Below are 9325 nucleotides of genomic sequence, written 5' to 3' on the forward strand. Positions count from 1 at the left end.
TTTTGTATAAAGCATAATCTGTCAACATTCATTTATGAACAGCTAAACACGTAAAAGCCACTGGACATTAAATATAATTAACTGTTAAAGTAAGTATGCATTTTTGGGACATCCTATATAAGTGTATATACTTACCTACATGCATACCTACCAATCTCTCTCTCTTTCTCTCTACATATATATATATATATATATATATATATATATATATATATATATATATATATATATATATATATATATCTCTCTATATATATATATATATATATATATATATATAGTGAGAATTTACAAAAAATGAAAAAACGAAGACGGGTGAGAAAACAACAAACAGATGTATTAGTTTAACGCTCGGGAAGTGAGTATGTTTTTTACGTTTTGATCATACGCTCTTCGACTGAAACGAACACAGAAATAAACAGGGAGAGAAAATTGAAAAAGGGTTAGTGGCTAACGATCTCTCTCTCACTCTCTCTCTCTCTCTCTCTCTCTCTCTGTATATATATATATATATATATATATATATATATATATATATATATATATATATATATATAAACATATATATATATACATATATATATATACACATATACAGACAGACATGTACATGAATTCAGACATATGTATATATATACATATATATGTTTGTATGTGTGTGTGGGTTTGTACGTGTTTCTGTATGTATGTTTTATGTATGCATTTAGAATGTGTCCGGGCTACATTCGACGATTTATGGCACATAAGCTTGAAGTATGTGTGTACGCATTCGACTGAGTATGTTTCTAGCTTTGATGGCGCTAGTGTGTAATTGCATGTATTTCACTCTAAGCTCAAACCTGATCTACTTAATGGAATATAATTATGAATCTTAAACACCAGGTATGGATAAAACAGAGACACAGACATTTATATTGGAAATTAATTTACTTCAAACTAATCCTTGAAATGATTTCTTTTATTCAATCATAAATTTGTGGAGAAATGTGATATGTGTAGATACAGGTAAAATAGAACAAAAGATTATCTGTTCTACTAATTTACGAACGTGTTAAAGATAATTGTTTCCTCTACTAAAATGAAAGATTATCGATAAAAATTCTATTAACGCGGGCTCAGTATGTATAATATATACATATAAAAGAAATTTACATATACAGAAGAGAAGACATTAAAGCGATTATATATATACACATCTTACACATCTGGCCGGACATCACTTTTACTGTACGCTATTTTTTATTTAAAAAAATTTTGAAAGTTATTAACTACTCCACACATATTATTCTCTCAGTTTAATACACAGACATTCCGAATATTAAGCCACAATGCATTAGCAGAACAATGCATACATGCATATATACATATATACATAATACATACATATATACATACGTACATGCATGCCAGCTACCAAACGAATGTTGATATGAAGCCAAAAATCAGCGATATAGAAATCACATATATTGAACTATTGCCATTAGTGTGAAATGGGCAGTTACTCTACACCCATTACAAGTTAAGGTTATACCTGTAATTATTTGAGATTTATCACAAACTGCCTATTCCACAATGTTGAGAAATTAGGTTTCCGAAAACCAGAAAGTAGAAAAATCATTCGTAGACTAGAGATCCAAGATATCACTGGAACAAGAGTGTACACAGAAGTACGCATTTCGATCGTTCGACATTTACATTTACACACACACATACACACACACATATATACATACATGTATATATGCATATACACATGTAAATATATATACACATGCATGCATCCATGCACATGTGTATGTATATATATATATATATATATATATATATATATATATATATATATATATAGCCAAATATATAACCTAATATCTATAACTAAACATTGCAAAATGAAAGGTATGTACAATTCAGTAAGAGAAACTCGTTCTGAAAGTTTGATTATTTACAATATTCTACAATGATTATTATTTCCAATATGATTTAATTTCTGTTAGTCATTTTTGAAGGACATTTATTTGCAAAACTCCTAGAGAGATGAGATTAATGTAGTTCATCTTTTCCATTGCGCAGGTACGCTGAAATGACGTTAGGAAAAGATGAATAAATTGGAAATAATTGAAATCTAAGTTTTTCGAGTGGTACTGAATTAGTAATTGAAAAATTTGATGTCACGTAAACTTTGTTTACATTACGTCCTCTCTCATAATCTTTTGCATCAGAAATGCAGAATGTATATATCATAGTGATACATACAGTGTATGGCGAATACCAGATTTTCAATAATATAAAGCTTTCGCTGACTTATTGAGTTGATGAAGGCTGGCACTTATCTAAATTTTAACACATATTATGGAATATAGAAACAGAATGATTCCATTTTTTGGTATATGTCTACTTCACCGAAGTAGACAACTCCTAAACAATCCTCACGGTTAGTACACAATTTGTTCTGAGAAATTAACATTGGGGAGATAAAATTTATTTATGTTAGCTCGTATAAAATCAGCAGTAGACACGAGTTGAGGCTGGAAAAGTAATAGAAACAAAACATAATTTCAAATGAAAAATATACTTTGAAAATATACATGCGAGTAGGGTACTTGGCAGAGAGAGTGGATACTTCGCAAGCTTCAGAACGTCTTTTCTGAATTGATACTCGTAGCCTAAAGTATACTATGCGAGCAATAGCTAGTTGGTGGTAGAGAAAAGGAAAGTAAATAGTGCCGTGTTGTTTAATAATATATGTTTGTTGAAATGTTGTATGCGGAATCCACAGTGTAGAGACTTTTAATGAAAAATACCAATGTGATTAATATTTGTATTTTCTTCACTTTTAAATGGTCTGTATTTAATACTTTGCTCGTTTTAGAGATAAAGAATGATTCAACATTTATGCAAGACATGGCAGTTGGTGCACTATGTAGGGAATGTGCACGTTTAACATGGATGCATGGTAATATTCAGATCACTGCGTAGTTTTCAAGATAATGAACAACGAGATAACATAGAGAAATGGAACAAGGTGATATAAATTACCTAATTATATCTTTTTATGCTCTTAAATATATTCAAGAACTATTCCTTTTACTTGTAATAATTACGAATGATATTATTTTATAGTAATATTTTAATATATTTGGTGAAATATGTAATATTTCTAGCACATTTAATCTATAATGAATTTGGAAATTAGTTGTAGTAGATGCAAATGACGCCCTTTTATAGTAATATTACACGCATACATTTGCTGAAACGCGTATTATTTGTAACATATCTCTAAAATATTTTGAAATTATTTCAAATCTAAATGAAAGCTATTATACTATGTTCATTTTTAATCTATTCTTACACCTTTCCGCACAATATTTTTTTCACTTTTGCATAACAGCACTAAAACAATATGCCTGCTCAATTTGTTGATATGTCATATTCCTATGCAACTGGGTTTCCATAAATGCGGATCATGTTTTCTATTTGTATTTTTACACTTTCCAAATTTTTACTTAGTGTAATATATATTAACAATTACGATAATATATATACTTCCATTTTCCCCCATTTGCTTAAATATATTCCTTTCCATAAAATACATAAATGCATGTAGTCCTTTTATGTTGTTTATAAATAAATACTTCTGTCATATTATAGCACTGTTATAAAGAAGGTAAACGTGTTACAAATGGATAACAAACATAGCAGCATCTTTCGAATTTAACTTTTGAAAATGTGCATTCATAACACGTTTTATTAATCTGCAACTTTAAATATATTTTTGTATATTCATGAACATTGATGATAGCTTTTTAACACCTAAGCTATTCTATGTGGAACAATTAGCATTTATTATCTTTTCTCCACAAGTCTGTTTGCTTTGGCATGGCCTACCTAAAAATGACTTCCACTAGCGACAAGGCAATTTTATTTTCATTGACATTTTATATACAGAGTGGATTCAGACTAAATATAATGATATTTTATCTCTATATTTTTCAGAAACCACGTTGGAGAGCATAGACATTAAAGTTGTAGTTGAGAAAAAGGTCGCTGGCATTGTGTACCGGACACCATTTGAATATTGGAAGAGAATTGTATCTATCATGTGGATTCACACTGGGTATAAAAAACCGGCATTATCAGTGTTGCCCAATGCTCTGTGAACATTGTAAAGCTGTCAGAAGTGACATGGACAGCTGCATCGGAGACAACGAAGCTGTGGAGAACAGGAAGGTACACAGGAAGCAGTCTCACGGCGTCTTCCCACTGGAATTCGTCAACAGGACGAGTACATCCGTTCAGTTTAGACAGCTATGTGAAGCTGCTGGTTACTGTAGGCAATACCTGGCTAGAAGGAATTACAGTTGGAAGGTCATACTTGAGGTAGAAGGATTCGACACATTTCCATATCTCCAGAAATGTTTGTCGGAGAATTTTTCCTGCTCCACCAGACAAAATTTTGAGACCACTTATGTCTCCTGATTGTAATCACATAGATTACTCTGTGGTGCGCATTTGAGAAAGATACCAACAACTCTGCCTGCTACACGAAAGCCGAACTAGAGCCCAAAATCAAGGAGGTGTTCGGTGATCTTCTCAAACACACTGTTATGAGCGCTTGTGCGAGGTTTCTGATCTGTCTATTACTCGTAATAGAAACTGAGTGCAGGTACATAGAGTAAACGCTTATCTCCCACTCATAATCTGGTTGTAATAATTGATTCTTTTAAATATTTCTTTTGGGCACATGATATTATGTATTCTCTTAACGCAAACTGTCAAAAGTTCGCTCCACCATTTTGTAATTTTATTGCAGTATCATATGCATACATTTTGTTACAAGATTAGTGTGTAAAATATTCTTTACTTCTCTTGGCACTAGGGCCGAATTTTGAGGAAGGTAGGCCGTCGATTAGATCGACACCAGTACGCAACTGGTACTTAATTTATCGACCCACGTGCTAAGGTTTCGCCCAGTGTGCTAACGTTCCTTATTTCTTTATTGCCCACAAGGGGCTAAACATAGAGGGGACTAACAACGACAGACAAAAGGATTAAGTCGATTACATCGTCCCCAGTGCGTGACTGGTACTTAATTTATCGACACCGAAAGGATGAAAGGCAAAGTCGACCTCGGCGGAATTTGAACTCAGAACGTAACGGCAGACGAAATACCAATTTCTTTATTGCCCACCGGGGGCTAAACATAAAAATAAACAGAACAACTGATGGGATCAGTAATGCGGTATGATTTTACATTAAATGTGACTTTTAAAAATTAACTAAAATATAAAAAATCGAATGAAATTAACAATACAGTGACATTACAAATGAAGCGATCATCAGGCCACACTCCGAACCTACAAGGCCCGATCTATCGCTGGTACCTTTTTTTTTGTCCTTTTTTGTTTCGTCTATTCATACAGTTCCTTGCACGCACAGCACTCGTGCAACATGCTTCCATCTCTTTTGGAACGTACACTCCGACAGACACCTCTTCTCCAGCCACACCTTCCTATTCAAATGAGAAGTAAAAACTGATCGTAAATTGTGGCCAGAGATAAAGTTACCTGTCTTAATTCTTTTTATTCTAGTCTTCCATACTGCCTCTTTCGCTATTGCCACAACCATGAGAAAACAAATATTACCTTCGTTTGTTAAAATTCCGGGTGGGTCAATTTTTATAATTGACTCAGTCGACAGGTGCACTCTTCCTTCGCCGGACAACAGGTGTTCAGCATAAGCCCACATTTCAGATACATCCGAAAACTGAACAATAGCGTGGGGGACGGGTTCCCTGTCTCCCCCGAATCTTGGAAAGGTCGGCAACTGACGCTTACCGTGTCTTGCGAGTTTATCCCAAACGGGCAAGGCACCTCTGTAGCATTGGCAGGTTAAGGACTTTTGGGAGTTGTCCAACGTTCTCAATCCGAATGTACGGTGAAACAGGCTGTCCAGTTGAATAAACCCGGGACCTAGAGTCGCCCTTAGGCCATCGTCGCATTTAGATACTACCAACCCACTACATAAAATCTGTGTAGAATCTCACCGCTAGCGTTGCTCGAGCGCTGGAATAGCAAGAGGGCCTTACGGTACTCTTTATGCCATTCACTCAACCTCGGTCTACGAGAACACCAGGCTTCCTGTTCGGAAAAACCTCTGAACTCGTGGAACATTTGTCTGGCCAGCGGAGGCCACACCCGTTCACTATCCAGGAGAATTCAGAGCCACCTCAACCTCAACGCATGCCGGCGCATCATTAACCAAGGCATCCCTAAACCTCCCTTTAAAGGCTTTTGACAGCAGACAGAGCGTTTCACAAGTGGCGACCTGCCCTTCCAAAAAAAGCGAAAGAGCTGTCTCTCCAACATGATCAACCACGAATCCGGACAAGGCACGACGGTCAGGTGGTATGTAAGGCCCGATGCGATAAACACATTGGCCACCTCCACCCTCCCTTTCAGGGATAGCCATCGCCAAGACCAGGTCTTGACTACTGCAGCCACCCTGCTAAATACCTCCGTCCGATTCCTCTCGATCTAGAGGCCTGGTCCGAACCAAACTCCCAGCATTGACTTACCAACCTAGGTGCCGATCTGCAAGCCGACCGACTTTTCCTGGTTAATCTTTGCTCCTGCCACTTCCTCGTAAACCACAATAGTCTTACCCACTTCACGTAGGCGTGCTACTGAGGTTACGCTGATAGTGATATCATCCGCGTAAGCCGTAACAAACCCCTCTAGACCTGGTTCTCTCGGGATGCCACTCAACTTTCGCAGCAGGTGCTCGAGAGCCACCGTATACAAAAGTGGTGAGAGCGAACATCCTTGACGAACCGAGCGTCTGATGCAGAACGGATTCGAAAGGAAACCGTTCACCAGAACTATCGAGTCAATGTTGAGGTACAAAGCGATAAACCACCTGAGGAAGCCAAGGCCCAGGCCGAAGCGCGCAAGCACAGTCACCAGGTATCGATGGCCAACACTATTAAAAGCTTTAGACTGGTCCAAATGTACCAATGCCCCACCTTTGCCAGACTGGCGGAGATTTCCACACGTGGAATTTGCTTCATTCTCAGGCGATAACATGACAGAGTATGCAACTCTCTGAAAGTAACGTACGATAGAAAATTAGCATGTAGTAAATATAGAAACTGAAGTCCAGTAACGTATACAGAAGAGGATGATGCAAATATGGACAACATTATAATCGATAGGTAGGATGATGGTGTTATTTGCTCATAGGAAGTATTGTAACCATGAAATAGTGCGAGAAAATGAAATGAATATATATTTTACACTTCAGAAATACATAGATATTTAAGAAAACTAGATAAGTAAAATAAAAAATTACGGGGACATTTTATTGTCTAAAATAGTATTCAGGAGCAAAACTGCCAATGGTAATATGGCAGTAAAACATATTGCTCTGTTTAATATGTCAGATGTATATATTCTGATATACATTACCAGATATTTTGTAATAATGAGCCTTCAAGTGAAGTGCGTTTGGGAAAACGTCGATACCGGCTAAATTCTTGTTGATAAGAATGCAAGGCTCTTTGCAAACGAATGCACAAGAACTTCGTCGTTATAAAACGCGGAGCACTAAGATCGTTGAAGCGTTCAGATATAGAAAGGGATTTTAGAAAGGTTTTGTGCTTGAAACAATAATGAATTCAAAATGCTGGTTCAGGAAATAACGCACCATATTACACTCTGTGCACTCCAATTTCGAGATAAGTTATAATGTGGATCTTCGTCCACTTCTATGTTACTGTCCGCATGGTAATATTCTTATCACCACTATTATGTTGTGGCAGTATTCTACACAGGTTAGTATTTTTTACTTTATATATACTGTCGGAGCTGCCCAGTGTGAATGTTCGACTTTTTCAATTATAGCTAGAGTTCCAAATCATTCCAGCACTTTATTAACGTGGTCTAAGTCCGCGAACGGCACGTTCCTTTGGAGCCTAAAAACGGGTCTCTTATCTTTTACCTCGAACTTCGCTTTTGTCTAAGTGTAACATGATAATCCTTCCAAAAACACATTTGGAAACATTTTTAAAGAATGTTTTATCTCAGTTGTTCGACTTCATTCGCGACTTTTAACCGTGCCGGCAACATTTTCACAGAGGACGCTAATGGGGTTATCCCATATTTTAAATAACTCCATACATTCTGTGCCAAATAGATTTTGTGATTTTTTCAACATAAATAATTGTTCTTTTCGTTTCACCTCGAAAAGTTACATTGCAAATACTGTCACCGATGAAATATAATTTCTTTCCTGGAACCATATGCTACTTAATTTGTTTTAAATAATTTCGGCTTACCGATTTGTCACTATGTTTCTTCATTTATGATAGTGATGTCACTACCTGTGTCTCATTGCATTTTGACACTAGTTATTTCGTTTCTCACCTTGATGAATTCTCTGTTCACTGTGCAATCTTTCTTTTCTGATGAAAAACTATTTATTATTTCTCTTTTGTTTCAATTTTTGGTCATCTTAGTCCTGCAGTGCGATTTAATGTGTCTTGTGTTCCCACTACAAAAGCACTTTGCTTTTTTGAACGAACACTCTTTTCTCAGGCACCTATCACTGCATACCATATGTAGGTATCTACTGTTATATATCGTGATTTTAGTGGAACACTTTATTCGTCATCCGACTTTTCCATACTGGTTTTATCTGTAAAGAATCTCTGCTTCGATTTCTTCTTTGTTGTACCTTACTTTTGATATATCGCACTCTTCTAACAGTTTCTGGAAAGTTATATCCTTGTTCATTTCCAGCTCTGCGAGAAATTTCGTTCTGATTTCTGCGTTCTCTTTAGCAGTAAGACCCTGAACAAAACTAAGGTACTTGAACGAGTCTGGATGTAGTTTATCCAATTTAAATCTCTTACACTCGCTGTTCACTGTACCCGAATATATGGTAAATTCTTCATGATCGCCTTTCTCAATATTCAAACACATCCAATGTGTTGAACAACGATGTTTTCTCACTAAACATCCTACATAAATTGTCAGTAGTGTCCGGGAAATTTATGTCAGAAATTTATTTAGGTAATATAAAGTCACATTATTTTTCATGCTCTTTTATTGCCAGTTTCCTCATAATTAGATACGTTTGCATTTCGTCGGTCTGGTCTTCGCATTATTTTTCCAAAATTAGTTCAAATCTTCGGTAATATGCCTCAAACGTGATACCTTCTTCCGGGTCATATTTAAACTCATTTATCCAATTTGTTACGCGGGCTGGCGAAAATGTATTTTCTGTTTTCTTTTTTTTTTGTTTTTTTGTTTTTTTAAACGAACTTCAT

Source organism: Octopus bimaculoides, chromosome 12, assembly GCF_046866305.1.
Source record: "Octopus bimaculoides isolate indiv1 chromosome 12, ASM4686630v1, whole genome shotgun sequence".
NCBI classification, from domain to species: Eukaryota; Metazoa; Mollusca; class Cephalopoda; order Octopoda; family Octopodidae; genus Octopus; species Octopus bimaculoides.